The sequence below is a fragment of the Bos mutus genome, chromosome 15 (genome assembly GCF_027580195.1).
Source record: "Bos mutus isolate GX-2022 chromosome 15, NWIPB_WYAK_1.1, whole genome shotgun sequence".
NCBI classification, from domain to species: Eukaryota; Metazoa; Chordata; class Mammalia; order Artiodactyla; family Bovidae; genus Bos; species Bos mutus.
This window is the reverse complement of record NC_091631.1, coordinates 26,290,832-26,306,361: the sequence shown is the minus strand read 5'-3', so window position 1 is coordinate 26,306,361 and position 15,530 is coordinate 26,290,832. Positions and strand designations below refer to the sequence as shown.

The following is a 15,530-nucleotide window of genomic DNA, read 5'->3' as shown; positions in this document are numbered from 1 at the left end:
CATTGGAAGTCCTGGGTGTTCACTGATGTTGAAGCTGAAACTCCAGTACTTTGGCCACCTGATGCAAAGAGCTGCCTCATTTGAAAAGACCCTGATGCTGGGAAAGATTGAGGTCAGGAGGAGAAGGGGACGACAGAGGATGAGATCGCTGGATAGCATCACCGACTCAATGGACATGAGTTTGGGTAGACTCCGGAAGTTGGTGATGGACAGGGAGGCCTGGTGTGCTGTGATTCATGGGGTTGCAAAGAGTCAGATATGACTAAGCAACTGAACTGAACTGGACTGTATATGTATACAACACACACACACTTTCTTTATCCATTCATTTGTTGATGAACAGATGTCTTGACTTGAGAATAGTGCTGCAGTGAACATGGAGTACAAATATCTTTTAGAGATACTCTTTATTTCCTTTGGATATATACCCAGTAATGGAATTGCTGCACCATATGATAGTTTTGTTTTTAATTTTTTAGGAAGCTTTATACCTTTTCCATGATGTTTTCATTTTAATAATTATATATTTCATCTCCAGAATTTTTGTTTGGTTCCTTTTTATAATTTATTGATATTCTCCTTTGTTTAGACATCACTTTCCTTTATTTCTTTGTCCATGTTATTCTTTAGCTCTTTGAGCATATTTAAGACACTTATTTTAAAGGCTTTGTGCAGTAAGTCCAATGTCTGAGTTTTCTGGGTGACTTTCAGTTAATTGATTTTGTACTGCTGAATGGATTGTACTTTACTCTTTATTTATATACTTTGATTTTTTTTTGTTGAAAAGTGAACATCTGAATATTAAGATATGGCAACTCTGTAGACATCAGATTTTCACTTTGCCCCGGGATTTGACGGATTTTTGGTTGGTTGGTTTGGCATTTTTTTGTTTTTTACTTTGATCGTTAAAGGCTATAGTGGGTCACTTGTCTCATGACTTCTCCTAACTTCTTTTCCCCACCCAAGAAACTGTTTTCTTTTTCATGTGTGGTCACTGAAGTCTCTATTCCTCAGCATGTATTCAACTAGTGTTTTGACAGAAATTTCCTTGAACCCTAGGAGCTAAGCAAATATACACACACATACATACCTCCTTATGTTTGTAGGCTGACTTTGTGCTGTGGCCCTTCAACACTTAACCAGACTTCACTGAACTTAGAGACCATGCTAATGTGAAGCTTGAGGTCTCAGTCCTTTTCCTAAGTATGTGCATGGCTTTCTAAATGTCTCCTAATATACGGGGGCTTTTGAATGCCCTAATTTCAAAAAAACAAAAACAGATGACTCCCTTGTCTTTCTCCCCAGTCCTTAGGTGGTTTATCAGTGGTTGATGTCTCAACCAGATCTTGTTCTTCAGGTGTGTGTAGGTTGTCTTTCAGCCACACCATGTTTTCAAGCAATGTCTGCGGCCTTTTCAGCCTGAGTGAGTGTTTATTTAAGTGAGATAGCAATGAGTGCCTTGCTTTGGTCCTTCAAATAACCCTGAGGCATCTTAGAACAGATGTACACAATAATTTGCAAAGGAGGTTTGCTGTCCTCCTCCCAGAACCAGGGACCAGGCCCCTACACTGGTAACTTGACATCTTTAAGCCAAGTCAGGGAGAGAGTGGGATGAAGACTAGTAAAATGCCATAAAGCTTTCCTGGTTGTTGTTTTTTTTTTTTCCAGTCTCATTTTTTAAAATTCTGGTAAAATATACAGAATAAAATTTACCATTTTAAGTACACAATTCATTGGCATTATGTACATTCAGATTATTGGACAACCACTACCACTGTCTCCAGAACTTTCCTCATCCCCAACTGAAATTCGTTACCCATTATGTAGTAAGTCCTATTTCTGTGCCCCATGCCCAGCCCCTTACTAACCATCCTATACTTTTCAAGTTGCCATTTGCTTGATTCATCATTTGGTTATTGCTGTAAACCTTTGACTATATTCCAGAGTCTGACAAATTAGTTCTGACAGTTTCTGCTTATTTTTCAGTGTTTCTGTGGGATCATGGGAGCTTGGAGTTGACTATCGTTTATCTGCCGTCACCATCAAGATTTTGTCCTGAGCAGTTAGGAAGAGTAGAACAGCCGTTAACTGAAGTAGGAGAGACTTAGGGAAGATCAAATTTTGAAAGAGGGTATCAAGGGTTCAGTTTAGCATAAATTAAATTCAAGATACCTGTAAATAGGTAGGGGGAAAAAAAAGAGGTACAAAGGCTGATCCCTGGGCAGCCCAGCACATAGGGGTCAGGAAGATGAGGCAGAATCAGAAAAGGAGACAGTAGAAATGACCAGAAGGATGGGAGGTGAAGCTGGAGACTGAGGTAGTAGTATCTGGGAAACAGCTAAAGAAAGCTGTTAAGTCAAAATGAGAACTCACAGAGCTAGTCATGTGAAGTCATCGGTGACTTTGGGACGAGCAATTGTGGTGGAGTTAGGGACAAAAGCTAGAGAAGAATGTGAGGAGGAAACTGAAAATACAGATAATGAGTTGCAAAGATAATGAGTTGCTATAAAGAGGAGCAATTGCTAGAAAGGCAAGTGAGGTCAAGAGGTTTGTTGATTTTTGTTTTGTAACTTAAGAAAATAGGATTCCTGATGGGATTGATCCAATGGACAGAAGAAAGTTTATAATGCAGGATAGGAGAATTGCTCATGTACTGTTCTTGACTAATGGGAAGAGAAGGGATTTGTGGAGGTGTTGGGTTCATCCATTACAACATAAGAGAAGTAAATTCAGGAACAGGAGGGTAGGTGGGGAGATAACATTTGCGTCAGTTTTCTGCTGAGTCTCAAATCCATATCTATAATATTATCTCTTCCCAGAGCCAAAACCCACTGCCTTGACGCATCCCCAACTGGATTTCCTAGAAGTACTTCAGCCTTAGGCTGTCCCAAACCGGAATAGATTAATTCCTTTTCTTCTAATTTATGGTTTCATTCATTAGCAACCTCAGAGCTGGTGCTGGAAGGAGGGTAGACATCTTCCATAGGCAAGAAAGTAGGAGAATGGGATAGGCAGATAACTCAAAGATGGTGGAAAATTGGGATGTGGGGTGACTAGGGAGCAGTGAGCTCAGAACAGGCCCCTGGAAGCTATTACACACCCAGAGGTCAACAATGCAATCTGTCAGGGTCTCATGGAGTTATCCATGTTTTTTTTTTTTTTAATTTTTTTTTTTAAACTTTACATAATTGTATTAGTTTTGCCAAATATCAAAATGAATCTGCCACAGGTATACATGTGTTCCCCATCCTGAACCCTCCTCCCTCCTCCCTCCCCATACCATCCCTCTGGGTCGTCCCAGTGCACTAGCCCCAAGCATCCAGTATCGTGCATCGAACCTGGATTGGCAACTCGTTTCTTACATGATATTTTACGTGTTTCAATGCCATTCTCCCAAATCTTTCCACCCTCTCCCTCTCCCACAAAGTCCATAAGACTGTTCTATACATCAGTGTCTCTTTTGCTGTCTCGTACACCAGGTTATTGTTACCATCTTTCTAAATTCCATATATATGCGTTAGTATACTGTATTGGTGTTTTTCCTTCTGGCTTACTTCACTCTGTATAATAGGCTCCAGTTTCATCCACCTCATTAGAACTGATTCAAATGTATTATCTTCAGTTTTTCTCTGTAGCATTAGATTGTTAGCCAGCTGGAAAAACCTGACAAGCGCTTTTGCCTCCTGGGCCTTGTATTCCTTCCTACTACACTGTACTTATCCCTGATTATTGACCAAAACGCCTTCTCACCCTCCATCCCGAAGGTCACTTTCAGATACACTTTTCCCAAATTCTTCCCCCATTACTGTTGAATCTGTCTCCTTTATAGCTCCTCTGAATTTTCATTATGGCTTCCAATTTTTGCTCCGTGAAAGTTTTGCTCCAAGAATTGAATTCCTCTTCATGTCCCTAGAATAGGATCTGGCATGGATGAGGTATCAACAAATTTGTTGATTGTGTAAAAAAAAAATCAGACCATTCTGGTCCTGGGGTTTGCTCACAGGTGCACAAATGCTTATTAACATTAAAATGCACAAGCACATCCCAGCAATAACATCCTTATTGCAGGCTGTTTTTGGATGAGGATGTTATTGTTGTGAGATATTTGCGTATCGGCCTCTCTGGACTCCGAGCGCAGTGCCCTCCTCTGCTGTCACTTCAAAGTGCAGGAAAACCATGGGTGGTGATTTTAGAATCGTATTCAGAACCCTCAGGGAATGAGTCATTTCATACTGACGACTTTTCCGGATTGCCACAGTTCAAATAAATTAAGCAACAGGACATTGTTGTTGTTGTAGTTATTGTTGTTAATTTTAACCTCTTTAGAAGGTAAATTTCAGAAATATATTACCATACCATCCTGAATATGATCCTACCATCTCTTGTTTCTTCACAATCTTCATTATGAACAGAGTTATAATGATTTTCCAGCTCAGCGATCAGAGTACACAGCCTTGCTAAAGGAGTGAGAGGAGGCATAAGTCAGGCTCAGTCTCTCCCTGGAGCAGATCCAGACTAGAACCCCAAATCTAACCTGGAGGCAACCGAACTGCCCCAGGAGTCAGAGGGGTAGGTGGCGGGGAGGGCAGAGGCAGGCTCTGACCTGAGCACAGGACCAGTGACTCAACTGCTTCTTCGTGGATTTGAACTCTGTGAGGATTTGTTAAAATGCAGTTTCTGAGTCAGTAGATTTGGACTCAGCTCTGGGCCGGCATCTGAGTTCTGCATTTGAAACAAGCTCTCGGGTGATGCCAGGGCTGCTGGACCACAGGCCACTCTGTCAATATCAAGACTTTTGTTGACCTACTGGAGGTTTGCTTATAACCGTGTGTGGGTTTTCTTGGGAAGCTTATCTTCAGTGAGTCTTTCTCCGGGCGTCTTACAAGTACCTGATGGCCTCTGGCACAAGTACCTGATGGCCTCTGGCAGTGTGCACATAGTGCTCTAAGTTTGCAGAGTGCTCTCACATGCCCTGTTTCCCTTCATTCTCACAATAGTCCTGGGAGGTAAGTTAGCACCATTTTCCCAACTGGGAAACCAGTTCCTGACATCTCCACATTTCTTGCTCTTCTTGTGGTTTCTTGCTGCCCACACCACATCTGCACTGTGTGCCTTCCACAGCCCTGTGGACTCGGCACAGTGGGGATGCACTGGGGAAGATGGTTGTGTGTGCACGCACGTGTGTGCCTGTATTAAAATCAAAGGCTTATCAACAGCTGGAGCGCACAGGCCCATTCAGTCTCACTCAGGACACCCTGACTGAGAGAGACATTTTCTCTGCTCTCAAATCTCCTCCTCAGATGATGACCTCACCTTGTATTGTATAGACTAAACGCTGAACTCAGAAGTGGCAGTGACCCTCTGCAGTGTATACTGAGATGCTGTTGGCACCCCACACATCGCTCCTTTAAAGCCTTTCCATTTCAGGGCCAGCTGGCCAGACTCCTTCTGCCGACATCAGCCTCTCCGCTCACCTAAGGGCTTTCTCTGGCACAGGGACCTGCCTCTGCCCCATGCAGGTGCCGAAATGCTGGGAAATTTACGGCCCTCCAGTTAGCCAGGGACTGATGGGAGTGGATATAAACAAATAACCCAGCTCTCTCACCTCTTAATTTGGGATAACTTAAGAGCATCTTCCACACGTTAAGCCCCAGTTACCCACAGTGGTAACTGGCTTGGTAATATTGCCTTTATTTGCTGCCTTCCCCTCCCTGCCTCACTCCCCAACTCCTGTAATAATGTTTCCCGGGGCCCCCTCCTGAATGAATGACTTACACGTGATGACTCCTTGTCTTGTGCTCTGCTGGGGGAACCCAAATTAAGATACTTCTCCCAACCACTATTTCTAATGACCTACTTACGTCTGGGCCCACGTGCCTGCCTTCTCTCTAGTCATAATGGAGAGAGCATTCCAGTTCCTTAGAAAGGTCACACCATCTCCCAGGGATCTGGATGATATCCTCCTGCTTCTTTTATTGAATGCTGATTGGTGCATGTGTGTGACGACACTATCAAAGACAGGGGAAAGATCCACCTGGAAGGATTAGAGGAAGTAGTAGCTGTCACTCACACAGGGCCAGGAATAGAGTTGGTTCCCACCAGCCAGACTGGAAAGCTACTTATTTCACAAGGCTGCAGGTAGAGTGCTCTGCAGGTAGAGAGTTCTGCCTCAGTCATGGGGAATCATAAGTCCTGGATGAATTGCCGTTTTTGTCCTGCCTAACGCATCTTAAAAGAAATACCCCCAAGAAGATCAAACTGTTTCAAACTCATTTAAGTGCATCCTAGAACAAAGCTCAAGAATCTTTATAGAAATAAATATCTAGCATTCAACAAGGTAATAGTCACCATTACTTGCATCGAATAAAGATGATCAGAAATGCAAATAAGCAGGAAAATGCAACCTACAGTGAGAAAAATCAAATAAAACAGACACAGGCTTACCCCAGATGTAAAAACTAACAGAGAACATTTTAAAATGTCGTTATCAGTACATATTTGTATTGAAGTGTTAAATGGAGACATTGAAGATATAAAGACGCAAATGAAACTTTTAGAGGTGAAAATTGTAATATCTGAGATATATGTTGAGTAGGATTAATAGCAGATTAGGCATTTCAGAAGAAAGTTTATGGGACTTAATGACAATAATAGAAAGTATCCCCAATGAAACACAGAGAATAAGAAGAAAACATCTTAAAATGAACAAGAGCATCAGTTGACTGAGAAAATTTTAAGCAGTCTAATATATGTGTATTTTGGCACCCTGGAGAAACAGAAGAGAGACAGAAGAATACCTGAAAATAATGGCCAACACTTCCCCGAATTTGATGAAAACTATAAACCCACACATCTTAGAATCTCAGTGAGCTCCAAGGACAAGAAACGTGAAAGAGTGTACATAGACATTTCATAGTCAAATGCTCAAAACCAATGATGAAAAGGAAGCCTTAAAGCACTAGTGTGAGGAAAAAGACACGAAGGAACCAGAAGAAGGATAATAACAGATTTCTCTTAAGAAACAATTCAAGCAAAAAGACAGCAGAATGATACTTGAAAGTACATAAGGAAAATACCTATCAACCTAAAATTCTGCAGCCACTGAATGCAAGTTTTAATGATGGTTTTTCACAACACACTGTGATTATGTGGGATTTTGTCCTTAAGGGAAGCCAGGTGAGCATACAGGGGAACAAAGAAGACAATGGATTTAACCCTAACCATATAAAAAATCTGGGCTTCCCAGATGTACTAGTGGTAAAGAACCCACCTGACAGTACCGGAGACATAAGAGATGAAGGTTCAATCCTGGGGTCAGAAGGATCCCCTGGAGAAAGGAATGAAAACCCACTCCACTATTCTTGCCTGGAGAATCCCATGAACAGAGGAGCCTGGCGGGCTATAGTCCATGGGGTCACACAGAGTCTGACATGATTGATGCAATTTAGCACACACTCACATAAATAATCACGTTAAATGTAAATTATCTACTCTCAACTAAAAGGCATAAAGCATTAGATTAAATATAAAAACGAGACTCAATTACATGCTGCCTCCAAGAAACTCACTTGAAAAAAATCATAAATAGTTTAAAAGTAAGTGGATTGAGGTACAAGCTACTATGTATAAAATAACACAAAAATATAGAGCAAAAGAATCGGACATGACTGAGCGACTAAACACACACACGCCTTGTACATAACATGGAATACAGCCAATATCTTGTAATAATTTTACGTGGCATATAACCTATAAGAATATTGAATCATTATGTTGTACACCCGAAACTAATATAATATTGTAACTCGACTATACTTCAACTTTAAAAAGTAAATGGAGGGACTTCCCTGCTGGTCCAGTGGTTAAGAATCCGCCTGCCAATGCTCGGGACGTGGGTTCGATCCCCAGTCTGAGACAATACCACATGCAGCAGGACAAGTACGTCCTGCATCACAACTACTGAGCTCGTGTTCTAGAGCCCATGCTCTACAAGAGAAGCCACCGCGGTAAGAAGCCACGCTCTACAGCTAGAGAGTCGTTCCGCTCGCCACACTAGAGAAAGCCTGTCTGCAGCAATGAAGACTCAAAAAGGTAAGATAGGTCACTTCAGCCATGTCCGACTCTGTGCGACCCCAGAGACAGCAGCCCACCAGGCTCCCCCGTCCCTGGGATTCTCCAGGCAAGAACACTGGAGTGGGTTGCCATTTCCTTCTCCAATGCATGAAAGTGAAAAGTGAAAGTGAAGTCTCTCAGTCGTGTCCGACTCTTCGCGACCCCATGGACTGCAGCCCATTAGGCTCCTCTGTCCATGGGATTTTCCAGGCAAGAGTACTGGAGTGGGGTGCCATTGCCTTCTCTGAAGACTCAATATAGCCAATAAATAAATAAATACAATTTTTTTAAAAGTTAGTTAAAAAGTAAATGGATTGAAAATATATATACTATGCTATCAATAGTACAAAAAGAGTTGGAATGGCTCTACGTGTCAGATAAAGTAGATTTCAGAGCAAAGAGTATCATCAGAAATAAAGAATACCATTTCCTAATAAGAAAGGGGTGCCACGTGCATGCTCAGCCATGTCTGGCTCTTTGCGACCCCATGGACTGCAGCCTGCCAGGCTCCTCTGTCCGTGGGATTCTCCAGCCAAGAATATTGGAGTGGGTTGCCATGCCCTCCTCCAGGGGATCGTCCTGACCCAGGGGTCAAACCTCTGTGTCTCACGTCTCCTGCATTGGCTGGCGGATCCTTACCACTGAGCTACCAGGAAAGCCCTAAGAAAGAGATAAACTCATCAAAAGCATGTAATTCTAAAAGTATATGCATGTAATAAAAGAATTTCAAAGTGTATTAGAGGAAAAATCTGCTAGAATTGCAAGGAAAAGTAAACAGATTCACAATTACATTCAGAGACTTCAACATCTCTCTCTTATTAATTAATAGAAAAGAGATAAAGCGTTTACACTGAAAAATGGGGGAGCCCAAAGCAAAAACATTATGCTAAGTGAAAGAAAACAGTCACAAAGCACCATATACTGCATTGTTCTGGTGTTTAGTCACTCAGTCATATCCGACTCTTTGCGACCCCGCTGGGCTCCTCTTGTCCATGGGATTCTCCAGGCAAGAATACTGGACTGGGTTGCCATTTCCTTCTCCACCATATACTGTATAATTCCATGCATATGAAGTATACAGAATAGGCAAACTCATACAGAATGTAGATCCATGATTGCCTAGGGCTTGGGGTTTTGGGTAGTGACTGCTGTTGGGTACAGAGTTTTTGTCTTTTTAAAAAATATGATGCAAATGTTCTAAAATTGTTTGTGGAGAAGATTGTCCAACTCTGTGAATTGAAAAATTGAATTTTCACTTTAAAAGGGTGAATTTTGTGGCTTGTGAATTATATTTCAATTAAGCTGTTATTTAAAAAGTTGTTCTAAATTTTGTAACTAATTCTTGGGTTAAGTGTCAGACAAACTCCTGATGGTTTCTCACTGCTCTTACGATGACTTCCCAACCCTAAACCCTGGTGCAACTGACCCTATCCAGCTCATCTCCTTCTTCTCTTCATTCTTGTGCTCCAGCCACAGTGGGCTTCTCTCTGTTCCTGGACATGGCAAACTGATTCCTGTCTCAGAACCTTTGCACTTGCGGTTACTTTGATCCTGAAGTCTGTTCTACAGAACCACTTTATTTTCATCAACCATGTTTCATCTCAAGTATCATCTTCTCTGAAAGGCCTTCCCACATTGTGCTGCCAAAAGCCTACTTCTGATTCCATGTTACCTTATTTTACCTATTTCATGCAACTTAGTTCCTTAAACAACCTTCTTTGTTTATTGACATATGTGTCTACCTGCGCTAGAATGTAATGTAAATTCTTTGAGGAATAGGTTTCTTGCCTTGTTCCCACTGTATCTACAGTTTTTAGAACAGTGCCTGGCTCATGGTTGTAACTGAGTAAGAGTTACCCAGATCAAAGAAAATCACCAGAAATACACAGTGCTGGTAGAAATAATGGCACTAGGGAGCAAGGCATGAAGGGTAGAAGGAGTGGATGAAGGTCATGCCTAAGTGACACCAAGGGGGTCAGGTTGACTGCTCTCTGTAGGTTAGCAGGCTCAAGTGCTAGGGCTAGAAAGACGCTAATGCAGTAGGAATAGATGTTTCTAAACTTTTCTTTAACGATTTTTAAAATTAGAAATATATAATATATACAGGAGAGTATATAGTATTTTTGTACAATTTAAAGAATAATTATAAAGCTTCCCTGGTAGCTCAGATGGTAAAGAATCTGCCTGCAATGCAGGAAATCCAGGTTCGGTACTTGGTTTGGGAAGATCCCCTGGAGAAGGAAATGGCAACCCCCTCCAGTATTGGAGGGAGAATTCCATGGACAGAGGAGCCTGGTTCATGGGGTTGCAAAGAGTTGGACACAACTGAGCAAATAAATACAAACATTCATGTAGTTACCACCCGAGTTAAGAAATGGGAACTTGCCAGTCACCCTCCAAGTCTGTGTGATTCTTGTTACACTCCTCTTCTCAGGACAAAACCACTCTCCTGATTTTTTTTTTTAATTTTATTTAATTATTTAGCTGTGTTGGGTCTTTGTTGCTGTGTGTAGGCTTTCTCTTGTTGCAGCGAATGGAGGCTGCTCTCTAGTTGAGGTGCACGGGCTTCTCACTGCAGTGGCTTCTCTTGTTGCAGAGCACGGGCTTTAGGTATGTGGGCTTCAGGAGCTGTAGCACGTGGCCTCTTTAGTTATGAGCCCAGTAGATATGATGCAGGGGGTTAGTTGCCTTGTGGTATGTGGGATCCTCCTAGACCAGGGATCAAACCCATGTCCCCTGCATTGGCAGGTGGATTCTTAACCACTGGACCACCAGGGAACTTCCACTTTGCTGATTTTTATTATAGTTATAACGTTGCTTTTTTTTTTTTTTAATATTTTGACATCTACTTGTGCATGATTAAATAATGTATTTTTCAGTTTTTGAACTTTACATAAATGAAGTTATACTGACTGTATCTTCTATGATTTGCTGCTTTTACTCAACACTATGTTTCTTAGCTATTTCTATGATGACAGATATGGCTGTTCATTATTACTGTTGTATAGGACTCCACTGACTGAACATACCACAGTTTATTTTCCAGCCTACCAAAGTGGGGTGGCGTCTAGTTTTTGCTATGCTAGAAATATTTTTGTATATGTTCATGTTTTCCCAAGCCCAGTATGTGTATACTATTTTCTCTGGAGAACCCTGATGTTATACTCAGTTTATTTATTCATCTATTGAAGGACATCTTGGTTGTTTCCTATTGGAGCATTCATGAATAAAGCTACTATAAATAAACATTCATGTAAAGGATTTTGTATTTACTTAAATTTTCAGTTCACTTAAGTTATACCCAGGAGTGTGATTGCTGGGTTGTATGGTAAGTCTATATTTAGCTTAAAAGAAACTGCCAGGGAAGAGCGCTCTTATTACTTCACATACTCATCAGCATTTGGTATTGTCAGGTTCTTGGACTTTAGTTATGCTATTAAGTGTGTAACAGAATGTCATTATTGCTTTCATTTGTATATGACAAATTATTTTGAGTGTAATCATATTTTTAACTTTCACTTTTCTGATTACTTTTAAGGTTGAGTTTATTTCATATGTTTATTGGCCATTGACTTTTCTCTTTATGAAGTGTTTGTTCAAGTTTTTTTGCTCATTTTTTCAATTTGATTTTTATCTTTTTCTCATTATTTCCTAGAACTTCTTTATATATTCTGGGTGTAATTTCTTTTCTGGTGTAAGACATTGCACATGTTTTTACTTACTTTATGGCTTGCTTTTCACTTTATGATGCTTTTTGATGAACAGAAAACCTCTGTATTTGAACTAGAGTGCAGGCTCTAGAGCTCTTAGTGTTATACTGGTTTCTCTAGTTTGTAAAACTACGTGGGTAGTTTTTACACATGGGTTTAGTTGCCCCTTGATACTTTGAATCTTAGTTCCCCAACCAGGGATTACCAAGGAAGTCCCCGAAAGTAAATAGGCTTAACTTCTTTTGCCTAAGTCCTGCTCCCCTCCCTGCTGCCCTCTGATCCGGTTCCTCTGTGCTTACCTTCCAACCCTATTCTCCATTCCCAAAGGAAAAGGTCCTATCTGGCATTGCCTTACAGGGTAAGGACGGGCAGAACTGAAAGGGAAAACGTAGAGTCTTGTTAGTGGGTAGGAGTTGTTAGGACAAGCTCTTGAATGCTCATATGGTAATCTTTTTTGTCCTGTCACAGCTTTAAATCATAGTGGTAATCTGGATGGAACAGGGACCACTACACAGAATCTACCGTGCCCAAGGGAATCCTATGAGGGACCCTGCCGTTTTCCCCTTTATTTTCCCTGTTGCTGGGCAAGAGGCCAAGGTGATCCACATAGTAAAGTCCTGGGGTTGAGGGGAGGGAAAATGAGAAAGAACTGAATAGCTTGGGGTTGGAGAAATTTTTCAGGGCATTTGAGGTGAGAGGAGCCAAACTAAGAAGAGGACAGAAGTGACAAGAGGAGAAAGTGGATTCTCAGAGCATCAAACAGAGTGTATTTAGATTCATTTTTCTTTTCAACAGACTCAAGCAAAGAATGAATTGTTCTAAGACTCCACTAAGGTGGCAGCCACTATGAGGAAGGTGTCATATGAGGAAGGTGTCAGTGTTACTTTTGAAGGTAAACAAAAGACACATTTGCACAGAATACAGTTGGAATCCCAGAACTGAAGGAAGAATTAGGAGTAAAGAAGGAAACAACTTTGAAATTTGGAAGACGCTTGTCAGGGCATCATGCTTGCAGATGATGACTGCGTAATGATATCAAGATTATTTAAGACTGGTGATGTTTTCATTAGCCATTCTCAGTAATGAGCTCAAGAAGTCTCAGAAGAAGCAAAGAAAAAATTTCCAAGAAGAAACTGATGCCTTAGAATCCAAACTGAGATCAACTCAGTGGATGTTAGACTCGAAAGTTGAGTTATAATCAAGATTTGACAGCAACATAAGCCTTGAAGTGAAGTGAAATCGCTCAGTTGTGTCTGACTCTTTGCGACCCCATGGACTGGAGCCTACAAGTCTCCTCTGCCCATGGAATTTTCCAGTCAAGAGTACTGGAGTGGGTTGCCATTTCCTTCTCCAGGGGATCTTCCCGACCCAGGGATCGAACCCAGGTTTCCCGCATCGCAGGCAGACGCTTTACCATCTGAACCACCAGGGAAGCCCACTCTTTGCGACCCTATGGACTATAGCCCACTAGGCTCCTCTGCCCATGGGGATTCTCCAGGCAAGTATACTGGAGTGGGTTGCCATGCCCTCCCCCAGGGAATCTTCCCCATCCAGGGATTGAACTTGGGTCTCCTGTGTCTCCTGCATTGCAGGTGGATTCTTTACCACGGAGACACCAGGGAAGCCCAGTTTATTTGCTTATTTTATACATAACAGTTGTACTGTTAGGGGAAGCACACTGATTGAAACCGCCCACCCTGGCCAGGCACCATAGTAACTATTTGCATGAGTTGTTTTATGACAGGAGATCCTGATAAGGAATACGGAACTAATAAGCCACCACCAAGCGGAAGAGTTCGGGAAAGGTCGAAAGGAGATACCGCATGTCCGTCCACTTCCCAGAATCCCTCTCGCTAGCATACATCTTGGCTGAGCGATGCCTGCGTCACCAGCAAAGACTCTGAATTAGAATGATTGGCCAAAGACCGCCTGGAAACTAATCCCATCACCGTAAAACCTGAGACTGCGAGCCACGTGGCAGAGCAGTTCTCCTGTGTTCCCTTACCCTACTGCTCTCCACCTGGATGCCCTTTCCCAATAAAATCTCTTGCTTTGTCAGCACATGTGTCTCCTTGGACAATTCATTTCCGAGTGTTAGACAAGAGCCCAGTTTTGGGCCCTGGAAGGGGTCCCCCTTGCTGCAACAGTACCTCTTAATCCTACACCCTCTGCTTCCCTCTCCCCACTGGTAAACACTAGTTTGCTCTCTATATTAAACTTGAATAATGTTTACATTGAAATGACTTCTTTAAAAAGAGAAGGATGAATTGTTCTGCTGTCTTTATCTGCTAGGTTTACTTCTTAAATGCAATGCTAGTCCGACACTGAACCCTGAGTGTCTTTGGCTTCAGAAGGACTCCACTGCCTGCTTGCTATGGATGTACAAGGCTGTGTTAAGGACTTTAAGGATGAAGAAACGGAGGATCCGAGGTGGTGGGTGTCTTGCCCCTAGTCACAGAACTAAGAGATGTCAGAGCATGGACAAAAATGCAGCTAGGTCTGACTTTCTAGCCTGAGGTCTTTGTCTTGCTGCTCAGATGGCTCTCCTTTGATCTGCCGCTGACCCTAGCTCATTCCTGCCCCCTCACACTTCCTGTTCCCCTCCCCTCCCCCTTGTTGTCCGCAGGGCCAGGCCTTGCCTCAGGGCCCAGCTGAACCTGTACCCTCTCCAGCTCCTGTCATATCAGCCTCTAGAGACATCGCCCCCTGCCTCCTCAGAGAGAAGGAGAGAAAGCTCTTTGCATCCTGACACTCTCCAGACAGCCAGGCCCCAGAGCTTGCAGCCAAGTGGAACCCCTCCGGGTGCCCCCAGCCTGGGCTCCGGGTACGCTCCCCGTCACAGCCCAGGAATGTGGGCATCCGAGTATCAGCAGCAGACACGCTGGCTGTCAGCCGAGCCAGGGGCCCTGATAGCTGACAGGAGCTGAAAGAACCATTAGAGAGGAAGGCTGGGTCCAAGGGGCACATTTCAGGGTCGCTGGGCTGGGCAGAACAGCACAAACAGCCAGGGCTGGCAGCCTCGGAGAAGCCACTGCCTAACAGGCCTCAGTTTCCCCATCTGTAGAATAGGGATGGTATTTCCTTTAAAAAAAAAAAAATTCATTTTATTTGTGTATTTGTTTTTGGCCACGCTGGGTCTTCATGGCTGCTGAGGCGTTTCTCTAGCTGCTGTGAGCAGGGGCCACTCTCTAGTGGTGGTGTGCAGGCTTCTCACTGCCATGGTTTTTCTTTTTGCTGAGCACAAGATCCAGGGCACATGGGCTTCGATAGTTGTGGTGGGAGGGCTCTAGAGCAAGGCTCAGTAGTTGTGGCACATGGGCTTAGTTGCTCTGTGGCCTGTGAGATCCTCCCAGACCAGGGATTGAGCCCCTGTCTCCTGAACTAGCGGGGGATTCATTATCACTGAGCCGCCAGGGAAGCCCCCAAATACTTCTTGACCTGCCTGCCTCACCAGGCAGCTGTAAGGAAATGAATGTGATTGATAATACCACCTGATTTTATTGCCTACTCCAGCCCATCTCAGAGAACCACAGGGGAAACCGAGGCCCGAAGAGGGCAGCTCACACCTGGGGCTGTTAACAGAGCCAGGCTCAGCTTCCAGGTCCCTGTTTCCCCAACCAAAGCTCTTCTCCCTATTCTCAGTCCTTTCTGTCCTGAACACACTCAGGTAGAAAGGATAACTTCCTGCATGGGGGACTGGGATGAAGC

General features: G+C 43.0%; 1 pseudogene; it reads left to right on the top strand.

Moving 5' to 3' along the window:
- Positions 1–7,981: 7,981 nt before the first annotated feature.
- On the top strand, positions 7,982–13,059 carry LOC102267752 (prefoldin subunit 4 pseudogene; annotated as a pseudogene).
- The last annotated feature ends 2,471 nt before the right edge of the window (positions 13,060–15,530 follow it).